We start from the raw sequence: 15,554 nt of genomic DNA on the forward strand, positions 1-15,554 counted from the left end.
GCCACTCTGCAGTAGTTAGACTGTGTGATAGCCTAAGAAAGCTACCTTTCCCACAGAAAGCCAAACTTTCCCTTACAGTACATCCTTCTTGGCAATCAGAGCAGGGAAGCCATTCCTTTCTCCTAGGAAGAGGAATGGACTGGTTTTGTTTTGTTCTGGTTTTTTTGGAACGGGATTTAGTGGTATTTGCTTCGGAAGTGTTGTGAGGCCAGATTGTCATGGCATCTATACACATTCTCGCTGATGACGGGTTTCACTTGGGCATTTTGCAGCACATCAGAAGCTAGAGGTTGAGTGGCCAAGCTCAGCTTCTGTTTCTACCAAGCGGGCACAGTGCTGGCCTGACCACGGCAATTCACTGTAAACCTGGAGCATGGGCCAAGCGCTGGGATTTCAGCTGATGGCCCCTCCTAACTGGCATGGGAGGTACCTGGTTATCATCTGAGCCAGCCATTGGAAATTGGTTGGGTGCTGCTTCTTGAGCTCCTGTGGTTTATGGCTCAACCATATTAGCCAGAGGAACTAGCAGGTCAGAGGCTAATTCTTTAACATTTAATCCATTTTCCTAAACATTGAGGCTTATGCAATCACATGGCTTGTGTTAGTAGGAATTTTTGCCCAACCCCTACTGCAAAACTCTATCAGTAGTAGCAATTTCAATCACATTTGAGTGTGGCCTGGTATTCTCAGAGATATTACAGCCTCTACAGGCTAGAGAGCAAAAAATGGGTCTGTCACTGCCAACTCCGAGAAGGGCTGCAGTGTAAACTTACCCCTGATTAGATACCGGAGTATACATCCAGGAGAGCCTGGCCACAAATGACCCAGCTTCCAGAAGACCATCCATGAGACTTTGCACCCTATTTGACATTCAGTGAATCCAAATGCAAGACACAACTTCATAGGAAGATAGGCCCCATATTTCCAATGTTCACAAACAACTCCTTGTTTATTAAAAAAAAATAGAAAAAAATTGAAGTCTTTGAAGTATGACACCTCTTTGTTTCTGAGTATCAAGATGAATGCTGAACTGTGGATGCATTCTTCAATGCCTATCCTTCTTTAAAAGAAAAAATTAAAGTGTGTCAAGCCAAGTTCTTTATATGTTTGCATAGTGTTCAAAGTACCTCAGAGGATAAAAGGAATAAGAAGTTATTCATCAAAAAATCAAAACAGTGAAAAATTGCAACGTGCTTCTGCATAAAGACAGCAGGGGTTGCTTTAGCTGATTACCTTTGATATAAAATGCCGTGTTTGGCACAAAGCTGATAAGAATATTACATGAAGCTAGTTCAAAGAAAGCTAAAGCTGCTGCTTTCAAAAGCATGATATCAACAATATTCCTTTTGTTAAAACTGAAAAACATGTTTAGCGTAATTGCCAAGTACTCCAAAACCAGAATTCTTTGTGTATGGAAAGTATAATTTCATTTTCAAATAATTTCATTTTCAAAAGGAGTACAGTAACTAACACTAATGCAAAATCCTAATTGTTGATTATATTACATTATATTCAAGGCCTAGATAAAACTCAAACCCCAGTTCTTTAAAGTATTATGCAAGCACATGGTAAGCGTCAGTCTCTGTCTTCAAGGAGCCAGGCAGACCAGATAAACAAAATGCTAGAAAAACAAAAGCACTGGCTTTTGTGTTAAAGCCAAGGAACCTAGAGATTGAATGACTTACCCATAATCATATCTCTGGCGAATCTGCGTACTTAACTAAGATTTCTATTGTCCGCATCCAGAAGCAGTGAAGAGCTGTAAACTAAGTTTGCATAAGGACTCCATGGGAGACTTGACTGTGAAAATCCTTTTAGTGAGTTTCCAAGGATTTATTATAATGGGGAAGTTAAGATAACATAATTGCAATTAATTCTGCTGGATTTACTTTTTATGGTTCGGTGATATATCCTTTATAAGTTCAAGGAATTGGACCTACAAACTTTATGTGTTCTATACTGAAATTAGTCAAATTATTCAATAATTATTCAATAATTATTTCAAATTATTGAAAGCAACAAGCTAGAGTAGTTGTTTGATTTGGAAGACAGTTCCATACCAATGATTTCTTAAATTTGGTTGTTAATAATCAGGTCATGTTTATGTTTGATTTTAATGGAAGAAAGTTTCTTCATAGAGAAGCATGTCAAATGCCTTCTTAATATGGTGAATTATTTTAAGATTTCCAAGCCCATGTATTTAGAAGTTGTTTATCAAATAACCTATTTCTGTGAAACAGGTTGCAAAATATATGTCATGATGATGCTTTAAGTATGGTTGTCAAAGAGGTGACATCAGGATTTAAAAGTAACAGTTGTTTTAACAACATTTAGCAACTGTATAAACTGCAGATGAAATGAGTTAAATGAGCAGCTACATATAATTGCATTTAAACACAGACACCAGGTGACTGGGAGGTCCGTAAAAGATCTATAGAAAAACCTCAATCATAGTTTCGTGATTACCTTCTGGTGTTGCTATTTATTTTCTATTATTTCAGGATAGTAGCAGAGAATGGAACCATGATGCAGTCTGATCTGGATTGTACCTGTGGTACCCGCGAGAAAAGGCGCAAAAGCACCCACACTTAGGAAGCCAAATTCACCCCAAAAATGCAGCTTGTTTTTACAGCAGAATGAGCTGCTGAGGGCTTGTCAACCCCATCCTCCCTCTGTAGTGAGTTTCCACAGAATGTCAGCTGCCGTGTCCTAGTCTGTGTTTTCAAAACCAAAGCCAAAATACCTAAATGACCGGCTTGTATTCCAGACAAAACTGTGTTCAGCAAACAGACTTGTCTGGCTTAAGGGAATTCTCCTCCAATACATGAAAAGATTATTAAGAGGAGATGATTTTTTCCTCCATAATCTCTGAGAAAAGACAGCCAAATGCTATGCAAGATTTAGAAGCAAAGCAGTCAGCACTCAACATAGATCACATTTATTGTGTGATAATACTCTGACAATGTGTAATGCTGAAAAAGACTTGGGATTTACGGAGGGTTCCACACTGAATGTGAAGACCCAGTTCTGTGTGGAAGACAAAAGCAAATGCACAACTTCCACACATGAGTAAGACTTGCAACACTAACTCTCGTTGCACTATTAGTAGCACCTGTTCTGAAATAATACGTTCTGTTCTCATGTTTATACTTCTATAGAAATGCTGAAAGTTTGGAAGGGTTGGCTAAGCAATTGCATCTGAGGGACATGTAAGCTCACTTAATTTAATTTATGAAAAAGAACATTAAGATGTCATTGTAATGATCAAGTAGTTTGTGGCTCCTTTACATTGAATACATGGGAGCTCAGACTAGTATAACATAATACCTAAAGAATGTCTAACAATTATTTATACAGGTAATTCAATATCCAGAATTCTAGAGTAGAAGGGTTTTTTTAATATTGCTTTGGGTTATATGAAATATTTCTTTTCACCTTCATCCTATTTCCCAGCACACATAAGAGTGTTTCCCCTCCATGACTGGGAGGGAAGAGCTAAACTGGAAGTAACTGAAAGGAACACTCGCGAAACAAACCATGCACAAGTCAGCAGCTGTTTTGGCATAAGAGAATGCATATTTCCTTTTGATCTGTTTTGTGCATTTTTAGTATAAGATGGTTAAACAGACATTTTATTTTGTCCACGGAATAATAAAGGTCCCACTGGAAAGCTTATTAACTCATGCAGATCATTACCAGACTCTACTGCTGTTTATAAGTAGGATGTAACACCCTTGGTAGCTTAGTTCAAAACCTGTCTTCTCATCTTGCCAAACCTATATCAGAGAAATGGATAGTTTTCAGAAGCTAATTTTTTACATGGAGTTGCAAGCGTCTCCCTTAAACAAAGCTGACTCACAATGATCTTGTAAGGGTGATGCCATATGTCAAAAATCACAGAGATCTATTTTGAAATAAAGAAGTACCAGGAATGGATACTGAAACCACAGTGTATAGAAGCTACTGTCTCTATCTGTCATTTGGTATTCCTCAGCTGACTCCCATTGCAGGTGACGAACATGGTCAGTGGAGGGCTGTACAGCTGCAGAGCACATTGGCCCCACTGACTCAGTGCTGTGAAATGCATTGTCTCTGCTTCTTGTTGTAGAGCCTTTACATTATGTTTCTGCAATCTGCATGAATTCCAGCCAGGATGCACTCATTGCCTAATTATAGGCCTTCAGTGCTAATTGAGAGCCCCAAGAAACGCAACAGGTCTTGCAGAAGTAGCACAGGACCTATGGAAGATCCAAGCCTTCCCAGCTCAGACTGGGAAGGTGGTGGAGGACCTTAGGGCATCTCAAATTGTCTCTAAGCCTCCATATTTTAGCAACTGAATGGAACCAGGCTACCTGCTCAGCAGAAAGCTGTGATCTCTGCAGGTCTAATCCTACGTCTACAGCAGCCAAGGTCTGGCTGCCTGTGGGATGGATCAATACAAGTTCATAAACTTTACCACTCCACTAAGATTCACTACAAACCTGTGAGAAATAACTTCACATTATAGTTCTTAAACAGCTGTCAAAATCCACAGGGAATCTCTGGAAGAAAGAAAGACTACCTATGTCATGGGGGACTTACCAGTATGACTTTGCAGGGAAAAAACATTCTTTGACATAGATCACAGATGTGTACGCACTACATGATAGAAGTTGGGGGTTTTATCCTTTTCTGTTCTCTGTGTAATTATTTTCTTCTGTAGGATTCAAAAATAAGTAGATGTTTAGACAGAGAACCTCATAAAGAGTTACCTTGTAATTTGATTTGTAATTAATTTAGAAATTGAGATTGCGGCAGTTTGTAGTAGAGCAAAAATAGACGGTTGTGTATGGTACATTCCTGGCAGAATGAGGACTGGCAACCACTGCAGAAAGCTTCCCTTCAGCATAGTTTCCACGAATCTGTATGTGCTGGTTTTCATTAAGGAGCTTTAGAGTTCTCTTGTGTGTTCTTCCAGAATGTCAAGCTTTTATTAAGGTTAGCCTGTAGAATTGTTTTTCACAGAAAAGCACATGTTGATTTTTGTACTGCAGATCCACTGTTGGAAGCAAGTAGCTATTGAAGCTGGTTAGGAAGCCCTAGAAATGAGATGAGAACATGAGGAGGAATCATGATGAAAGCCTGCGCTGAGATATGGTTCACTTTGATAAGACACTGAATCTCTGCCTCAGTTTCCCAGTTTGTAAATACCAAGGCTTACCTAATGTTTATGAAGGACCCATGAGAACTGCAAAGTGCTAAGTGGCAGAGGAGAGCTGCAACAAACAGTAGGTGTGGATTTTTTGCACATGGGGGAAATTTTGGGTGGGTAGAGAACTAACTAGTTCAGGAGGAGCTCTGCCTCTCCCACCCAATACAGGGAAAATAAAAGGTCAGCGAACACAAAACTGGGCATTTCTTGTCTGGCGAGCGATCGTGGGACACTGCATTGTTTAGATGAGTAACAAGTACCCTGCAGCTGATGTTCAGAAGGGGGTTACTTCGTGCAAACTGAAAGCTCAGGAAAAGGTAAAAGTGATGTGCCATCTTTTTCCTCACTTTCTTTGTCCTTCAGTCTTTCATTATTATTCACTTGGACTCCAGATGTCTTAAACTTCCATATGTATTTTGCATGTTTTTCTAGGTAGAATTAGTGACCCCAAGACTTTTTCTCTTTATTAGTAAACATGTTCGTTCTAACCTGATTCTGATCTGCTGTGAAACCACTTTATATATTATTACTGTCCACAGATCCCAGGTGTCTCTGTGATACTGCCAGACTAAGGCTGAGCCTTCCAAGATGGTTATTTTTTTCTGGAATAATAGTAGTGAGAGATTTTATCAGTGAAATTCCTGCATGCAGAGATCTGGCATAATGCTCTTGGGTCTGAGAAACAAGGTAAAGCGCATTTTCATATAGACACTAAGTGGTTTTGCAAACCACATGAAATGCACAGATAAGGAACTGGAAAAGTATTGTAGGAAGTGTCACAGGATCATTTCTCTTCTATTTCTTAAAAAAACTCATTACTACAAATCTTTCGTGTTAGTCTTCACATCAAAGAGTAACTAAATGTACTTTGCCAGAAAGCAATAGTTTGAATTTTTCGTTGCCATCTGCAGCCCAGTTATGTTGTTCTGAGATTTACAGTGACTGTTTCACAGGTGAAAACTTTTCCTCTCTGTTAGAACATTAATTTCCTAATGTTTTTCATTTTGTTTATTAAATATGAAGCTCTACTATATCTCAACAGATCTAATAGGAAAAGGGTTTCTTATTCTTTTTTCATTCTGGTGTTCCCTGACACGCCAGGCCCCGTAGTGGACCTTAAAAAGCATCTGAAATCTCTGCTATTTGTTCTAATCCTGTCATGTGCTTTGTCCCTCCTTTGAATTCTTCCATGACTCTGGTCCACAGGGCCATGAAATTGTCCCCAGACCTCAAGACTGAACTTGCTATCACCCCTCTGTCTTCTGGCACATGCACACGCCTTGTTCTTCCCTCTCCCCATCCGCCACAGGTCCTAAGTCTCAACAGAGAGCTCAGTGTGCAAACCCTACATAGACGGGAGCTGCAAAGGGGCAGAACAGGCATAGAGCAATGGAAAGAAGATGAAAATATTTCTTAGTTTCACTGGCCCCCAGGAGAAGTTTTCCCACTATTCCTCATCTCCACATTCATGGCCTGAGCCACATCACAGTGCAGTTACTTGTTCTCTTACCCAGAGTCTACGTAACGCCAGTTCTACCTCCTGCATCTTCATCTCACTTTGCCCTCCTGAGCCACTTAAATAGCTATTGTTGCCACTGTACCGAAATAACTTCGTGAACTTTAATATATTTACATTCATAGGACTTCTGATGTATGGGAGCTTTAAGACTTCTATTTACATAAGAAGTGCCTGAGGTCAGGTAGGAAATCTGTGGCAGAACTGGTGACATGCGGTCCCAAAAGCCAGATTAATCCAGACCAAACCATGGGTACAGCATCCTCTCACTGTGCAGCCGACCACGATCTCCCAAACATTAGCTGCATTAGGATGCTTTTCACCTGCTGCACCCTGAGGACAAGCACCCTTCCCAAGGAAAGACTCGGTCATGGCTCCCCATGCCTCTCAGGCAAGGCACGTGCTCGAGAAGCCAGCTGCGACTTGGCCATCCTGATCCCCAGCTGGCCCGCATTCCAGCACACCCATGGTCTGGAGAGGTTGCCTCGTTCACGTTCTTTTCCTCCTGTTTAGCGGTACCTTGGCATAATGACACCTAATTACTACCAGCGCAACTCCAAACAATTTTCTTTCTATAGCACTTTCTGATAAAGTCTTTCAGTGATGGACACCCATGTGCGCATTGCTCGTTGGCAAGGGTGCACTGCACAACCCCGATCTTTTAAGTTTGGGGGTTTTTTTTCCCCTCTAAAAAGGACAGTAATAGTATCAAATACAGTAGAGAATATAAAAGAAGCATCTAAGAGTCTTCCTTATTGCAATAAGATTGCAAAATCCCCGTGGGGATTCACTGATGATACATGAACAGAGATATGTCTCAAAGGGGAGATTCTCTGAAGCTAAAATAGGTGTTAGGTCCCAAATTGTCTTTTGGTGCTTCTTGAACATTTTCTTAAGCAAAGGAAAACAAAATATAAGGCAGAAAATGTATCAGGAAAACAAAGTCTATTTACTACTGAACAAGACCACCCACTGTGATTGTTTTGATACTTTATTCTTTTCTGTTATGTTTGATATCCTGTCATATCTATGATTTTAAACTATTAGTGGCAGTTTCTATATTTTCTGATAGAAAATGGTCCTTAAGTATTTAATGCCATCATATTCTGATTATAATTAAGGATTTTTTCTTATATTATTACTTGAAGTGCTAAGTACTATTAATAACCTATAAAAATACTCACCATTTAGTACATAAATGAAGCAATGCCAAGGTAGTCTCTTCCCTGACAGCCATAGTCAAATGGTTTTAATGTCAGTATGATTTTTAAGTGTGTGATGTAATGCTTCTCTTCTACCATGTGATAAAAAGACGACTTGGGTCAACAGGAGCCAGAACCCCTCTCTCAGTACTCTCAGATGTTAGCTTTTATTTCCATAAAAAATTGGTTATTCTAAAGCATCCAGTTTTGTTTAGAAATATTGGGAACGAGTATACTTCACAACTTCTAGATAGCAGGATACCTGTGAAGCACTGAGAAAATAAGTTATTTTCAAGTTCTCTCTATTTTGCCGGGAGGTGTGTGTGAGAAATTTCCCTTTTTCAGACAGGAAAAAAACATGTTTGAGTTTTTTAACCTCCACACAGCAGCGGGGAGATGCCCGGGCTCCAGCGGCCAGGCCCCTGCACTCTCCAGGAACGCTCCCGCCGCCGCTTGCGGAGCTCGCCGGGCCTCGGCGGCAGCACTGGGCTAAGGGAACTGTTCTGGGTTGGGGTTCTTCTCTTTTAATTACTGAGTCAGAGGGACAGTCTGAGCAAGGTTTTAATAACTGCTGTCTGCAGCTACGGAATGCTTGTACGGTAATTAACAGGAAGAAGGCTGGTTGAATTTTATTTTTTTAATTCCCAAATTTCATTTTTTACCCTTGAAATTTTGAATCTTAAGGTAGTCTTTAAAGACTGACGTGAAAGTGCCCCCTTCAGAGGCAGCTGATATTTGGAGAGCTGGAATTTCAGACAGAATTCATCAATAAAATTAAAGTAGGGTTTTGAAGTAGTGTAATAAGTTAGGGTAAAAGAATGGGTCTTTCTTATAAATCGTAACTCAACTTGGCTGTATAAATAATTTTCATATAAAAGTTAATGAAAATGTCTACTGTCTATTCCAGGCAAATAAGTATGTGCAAAAACTATGCATGCTCATGTCTACTTCGCAATTGTTATGCCCTTTGAAATAACATCTTTTAGGGAACTGAAGAAATAAAAAACAAAGGCCCCTTGCAGCCAGGTCCATATATTGCTTTATGGAGATACATTCGTTCAGAATCAAATTGTCTATTCTAGTTTACATATATATTTTATACCTGGCGTACTAAAATGGAGGGAAAAAAAATCTTAGTCTTTCTGTAACTGAGGTTTAAGAAACTTTTGTCCTTTATATTGTTCTTTTTTTTATGTCTAAGGCCAAAGTAGGTAATGGCAGGAAGTTTTTCCCCACTACACTGCAGTGTCAGTTTTCAGTGGGGAAGAGTATGGTCCAAGAGCAAATTGCACTATGCCTTTTTTCAGTAGGTATTACTGGGGAGTTATAGAGGTCTAGGATAAACTGAAAGATTACAGTCTGCACAGTGCAAAGAAGATGCTTTGTGTGTCTCAATTTTATGTTAATTATGAGAATTGAGACATTTTTCTGAAGTGACAGGTTAGGTCAGAACTGACTGGTGGCCCTCATCTCATCTTCTACCTCCATCTAGTCTTCAAATTTTTGTACAGCAGTGACGGACATCCTAGTAAGAAAGTTACAGACAGTTGCTTGTACTGAACTGCATATTCCTGAAATGATTATGCCAGTTTTTTTCTTCAATTACCATACCTCTCCTAACTCTTACTTGAATTCAAAATGCTTTCTGGAAAAGCCTGTCTCCATAATTATATAGGGATCGCTAGGATGTCTATGGTATCAATACTGAGGGTTATTTGGGGACATTTCTGTGATTATTGGGAGTTCTCATTTATAAGGCTCTGGAGCTTCTTACAAAACTAATGAGGTCCAGAATAAAACTGTTCTGAGGAGGGGTTTTATTTCTTTTCTTGCCATTTTGTACATCTCCAAGATCACAATTAAAAAAAAAAAAAAAGACTTACAAAATATGTGCAAGGAAGAAATGAAATTCTGTATTTATGTCCCTCTTACCTTTCCAAAATAGAAGTTCTCTGAGTTATAAATACAATTAAATAAAGTTGTGGAAAAAGCTTCACCAAATCTGTGCATGAACTATTTTTAAAAATGAACTTGCAGTGAATCATTTTCCAAAAAGTGATTTTCCTTTTCCAAGGAAAAAAGGCCTTGCTTGTATTTCGTCATATCAATGTTTTAAATAGAAACACTTTGTTCCTTAGCCAGACTGTTCCTGGGAAGGTATAAAGTTAATGCTTTGACAGATCTGAAAACAAATTACTAAATCTGTAGTGAGCTGTTATTTTAAGTTCCTGTTACACAATAATCAAAACTTCCTAAAGAAACTTACTTGCTGACTTCTCTAAAGGAGATACTGATTTTCTTACAAACACATAAAACTTCAATCTTGTTTCTACATAGCCTGTTGCTTGGCACAATTAACAAGTAAGGCATATTTTAATAAAAACTAAATAGGTTTTAGTAAAACTAAAAATGTAGAACTTTATTTATTTCTCTAAGGAGTCTGTGGTTCTTATATGCCCAGGGCAATTTGAAAATACTCTGTCTTGTGCTTTGGTCTTATCAAATTGCTTATAAATGAGCGAAAGAACAAAAGTCCATCATGAGAAAAGGAATTGTCGGTAATTGGATAAGGAACATTTATGAATTATTATTAAATAGTTTATTTTTTTCACAGTATGGTATCTGTATTTTTCTCTCAGCTTTATCTACGCGATTCTTTTGGAGTATTGCCAGGTTTTAATAGTACTGTTATTTAGTCCTCCACATGAGTGAGCACATATATGTTGGGATCGCTAAGCATAAGAAAGACGTATGTAAAATTAAAAATCATGTTCCAGTTTTCAAAACTGAATTTTTACTTTGACTAGTTCAGCTTTTGCCTCACCAACCATAAGCCACCCCAAAGAAGGCAGGATGATGCAAGGGCAGGAAGGGAAGCTGATCTTCAGGATTTTTCTGAAAATAAAGTCAGATTGGACAGCCAAAAATGGAGATGGCCAAAATCACAAGTCGCTTTTGGGAAGCCTTAACCTTTTATTTCAGCACATCATGCTAAGGGAATAATCTGTTCCTTATCACTTTCCTGCAGTCGTCCAGTCAGACAGGAGACTGGCAAGCACTGGTGCACGTGACGGACAGATGGATTTCACAGCTGCTTCCAGGGCACAGAAGTAACTCAGGAATGGCAAAACACACAGTAACATCTGCGTGAATCCTGGAAACCACCCAGCAAAGGTGGTTGATCTATATGTGGCAATTTGAGGTGCTACCCTACAGAAAGGTGCCCATAGGGTATGAAGTTTTACCCCCAGCAAGCTTGTAAGTACTTGCTTTATTCATGGAGAGCATGCCCACAGGGGAACTCTACAGCTTATGTCGTCCCATCTCATTACCTTTACAACTGGAAGAAGCCACCGAAGGATTTTACTTATGCAGGTCCCTTTGCCTTGGCTGTGAAACGATGTGCTTTCCTGCCCCGAGTCCCCTTCTGGAAAAGAGAGTGTCTTTCTTGAGCGAGCTCAAAATGCCTTCTTGAGTCAGACGGCGCTTGCAAGCTGGGCTGGAACACAACCCGGCTTTAATCTAATGTCCTCAAGTCCTGAAGTGACATCAGTTTAAATTGCAGAGAGGCATGTCAGTATGATAGGTGTGGATCATAGAATGCGCTTGTTTTACAATAGCCCCCTGAGGCGGTGGCCAGGGCTTCAGCGTGCTGAGCACACGCACCCACCCGTGCTGAGAGCCTGCACCCAGTGGGAGCCCACGAGAGCTGCCCATGGGTGGGAAGAGGCAGGAGAAGGTACAGGCACAAGCAGCGACAGAGTCACCGCATGTTTTTTATTCTGTTGCACAGTGCAAAGGGACAAAAAATACCAGTAACCCTGATAGCCGGCCTGGCTCTGTCTGGATTTGTAGGGAAAGGAGCGACAGGCTGCCGGGGGAAAGAGAAGAAGGCAGAAGGAAGGGCTGCCGGGGAGCTGCGCAGACACCGCAGTAACACCTCGCGCATCGCCTTCGGCTGGCATGGCCTCCAGCTGCTTGCACTTGCTTTCTTACCCCTCTCCACCGGGTCAGGGCGGTGCGAGGTGTCCTCGGGCTCTCGGGTGAGCCACTCCTGGGTCCTTGCCCCAGCGCGTAACCAGCAGTCGCCGTAGGGCACCCAACTGGAGGAGCAGCGCAGGGTGGTGGCCTCAGGGGTGGTGAGCTGCTGAAAATTAACCTCAGTGTAGGTGTGGCTGAGTATAGGTGAATAACTGTCTGAGCATAAATTCGCTCTCACCTCTTAGCTTCTCCCTTAACCTCGGGCTTCCCAAACGAGCGCCCTGTCCCGGCGGCTGGGGATGAGCAGTGTAAACACCAGCCAGGTTGAGGATAGAGCTCCGGGTTCAGACCCTGGGCTGAGCATTTAGTGTGGACACAACCTCAGCACAGCGTGTGTTCACATTTCCACCTCGGCAGGTATAACCCGTAAACGGAGAGCAAAGTAGACAGCAGCAAGCAAGCGTGTGCAGAGCCTTTCCCAAGGAGTGACTTTGTGCCAAAATAAATTACCATCATTTGTCATTTAAATGGGAATAAGCTTCACTGATTACTTTTTGCATATTCATTCAGAATGAAACCAGATGTTCCTCAGCCCATGTTATAAACCTGCAACTCGCATTTAAAGGCAGGCAAGAAAATTCTCACAAGAAAAAGGATATTGAGTCTTTTTAGTGAATTGGTTTATCTGAAAAAATATATCTGCTAATGGTGATGGGAGTACATTTCGGAATCAGAAAACATTTCCCAAGCTGTTAGACACAGCAATATGCAAATTGCCATTCCAGCAATACTAATATTGCCCCAGCACGAGTCAAGGTTTTGTTGTTGTTTTTTAAAAAGGAAGAGTAACTTCCCCTCAGGAAAGTTGCTCTGAATCACTGTCGAGGTTTGGGTGAGTGTTTTAATAGAATGATTTTCTGGGTTTAATTATTTTACTTTTACTTGCTCGCTACCTTTACATTTCTTGTTGTGGCATGTTTTCAGTCTACGGCCAGGAATCTGGGTTGCAGTGATATATTAGACTTCAGAAGAAAGCAAGTCACTCTATCTAAATCATCTGAGAAATTCTTTTTGGTTATCCAATCTGTTTGAAATTGTCAGGACCTCTCCTTTTCCTCCCAGCTTATAAGACCTGAAGCATTAGCATCCCCGCCGATATATGTGTTGCTTCCTGCTGAAGGAATATTTATAGCATTTCTGACCTTTGAGTGAACTTTTAGGAATCAATAACAGCAAAGTGGAGGGAAGTTGGCAGCAGTTTTCCTCTTTTTCTGTAGTTTTTCCTACAGTCTGAATGTAGCTAATGTTAGGCTTGGAATATCTAAAATATATTAGGAACTATCATAAACGCATTTATACAGCATTTTTGAAGGAAATTTTCAGATTTCTTCAGCACTGTCATGTAGGTGCTCTCTGAAGCGTACATTACAGTGCCAAAGCCAATTGGTGTCATTAATGGGTTTTTAAGCTGTTGTGTATCAATTTTTACATGGCAGAACTACTATGAGATCTTAAGAGCCAGAGCTGAAGAATAATTTTCTTGACTATATTTTGCCACAGGGGAAGCGTAAGTGGATTAGAAACCCTTCTCATTAATGACTTATTGCAACTGAAACACCATTAATTTCCTCCCACTTCAGATCATAGAAATAAAATTGACAGAGTCACTCTTAGATGTGTGAGCACAAGCAGCCATATGAGATGGTTCAAGGCAAGGTTTGCCAGTTCAGATTCATTACCCCTATAACCCTACAACTCAAATATTATAAAGGACCTTTCCTAATTCCTCAGATTTTTGAAGGTCCTTCCAAAATCAAGGTATTCCCATAATGTATTAGACACCTCAGTGCTGTTTGCTGTCTCCAAGCACAACGAAGGCTTTGAAATTTCCCTTCATTTCATTGCCTAAAAGCGATGTTCCTAACTTAATTAAATCCTTTCCTTCTCCAGAGCTGGTACCTCTAGAAAGTGCTTCTTGCACTCTCTCTTGCCTACCAAGGAAGCCTGGCCAGCTAGTCCAGATTGTAACTGTAAATTAGAAGCCTAAATTCCAGATGCATCGAGTTAAGTGAGATGAATCCCATAGCTAGGGGTGACAGAGTGAGAGATCTTCTGCCTTGTAATTAGTGTGAATTTTTTCAGTCAGGACTGCCCCTCATGCCTTTCCATAGAGGTAGGAAAGTAGGGTCTTGCTCTTCGCTGGAGCCTTCTGGTGCTTCTGCAATACATAGGGCTCCTATTTGCAAATGCAACGTTGCTGTTCTGAAAATCCCTCTCATAATAGCTCCATTTTTCTCTAGTATTTTCCTGATTGACTGAATAGAGAGACAATGATAGCTATACAAACCTTTACAAATTTCAAGAAACTTTTGATAGCAGCTCAGAAGAGTTATTTTCATAAGTTTCTTTTTCTGTGTCCATATTGTTTGAAGATTGTGTCTACTCGTTCAGCCAGCCTTACAAATATGTCCAAAAATACAGGGAAAATAAATTTACTGAAGTTTGACAACTTCTGTTTGACCAAAAGTTGTTTGGTCAAAAGTATTTTAAAAGCCAGGAAGTGAAGGAGATATTTTTATGGATGCTATTATACCACTCATTATTATCGTTACGTTTCTGAAGAAGATCAAAGGAAAAGACATTTCCACACAAGTTCTACATGAATTGTTAGTTTCAGCTTTGAATTTCCTTGTTGTTTCCTTGTTTATAAAACACCCTTAATATAGAATTGTTTTGTCTGAGAATAAATCCTGTGTTTATTCAAATTCTTAGTTTCATAATATTAAAGAATTAGTTACTGCCTCTCCCCACATACCTGTTTCCCTCTTTTTGCTTCTGTTTTTTAGTTCCTTCAAGGACCAATGTACTGCACCATGTACATCTTCAGTGCTCTGAAACATCAAGCTGTCTTGTTATTTTGCTCTTTTTCCAAAATTTGCATTTCAGCTTTTAGCAGTCTCTAACCAAATGAAGTTTGCTCTCTTTGTCTCAGTCTTCTTCATAACACATTATAAGTACTTCAAGAAATTATATAAAGCAGGAGAAAAACTGAAGTCCTGACGTTCCACCTAAGTCAGATCAAAGTACTGTATTGGCTTGTAACCCTCTATCCTAAGAAATAAGAATATATTTGATTGAGACTGAATAACAAAATGGCCCTTTTGTTTAACCACTTCAATAGACACAAAACATTAATACTAATACTTCTGATTGATTAAATTCTAGTTTATCATTTCAGTAGGACTGGTATTTTGGCTCCAGCAAGAAGCTAAAAGGAGTTCATCTGGCAATAGCACAAGGATCTGAATGAGCAATAAGGTTACATGGACACCATGACAGGTTCAGCTCTTTGGGACCAGCTAGAAATGAAGCCTATGGCGCAGCTGGGTGATAACTGGGGAGTTTCAGCTTTGATTTTTCCAGTTCACTCACAGCTGCCAGTACGGCTACATGCCAATGAGGATTACAGCACCAGCATCAATATTGTCCGCTCATCATTTTTTCAAAACTGGATGGTAGCTGGAACTGCTCATTGCTTGTGCTGATCTAAGGCTGGCGAATGCGATAGCCCATAAGAGCTATCTCAGTCTGCTTTGTTCTATTTATGTCAGTGTTTAAAAGCAGTAGGTAATCTGTCTGTGAGGAAGCTACGTGCTGTCTCTTA

General features: G+C 40.1%; 1 protein-coding gene across 1 annotated transcript in view; it reads left to right on the forward strand.

Moving 5' to 3' along the window:
- The window catches only part of LOC309404144 (dermatan-sulfate epimerase-like), a gene marked incomplete at its 5' end in the record, with an annotated part of 201,936 nt that overhangs the window by 116,752 nt on the left and 69,630 nt on the right, over window positions 1-15,554 (forward strand). The gene's annotated exons all lie outside the window — the stretch shown is intronic.

This window comes from Phaethon aethereus (genome assembly GCF_964289735.1).
Source record: "Phaethon aethereus genome assembly, chromosome: 3".
NCBI classification, from domain to species: Eukaryota; Metazoa; Chordata; class Aves; order Phaethontiformes; family Phaethontidae; genus Phaethon; species Phaethon aethereus.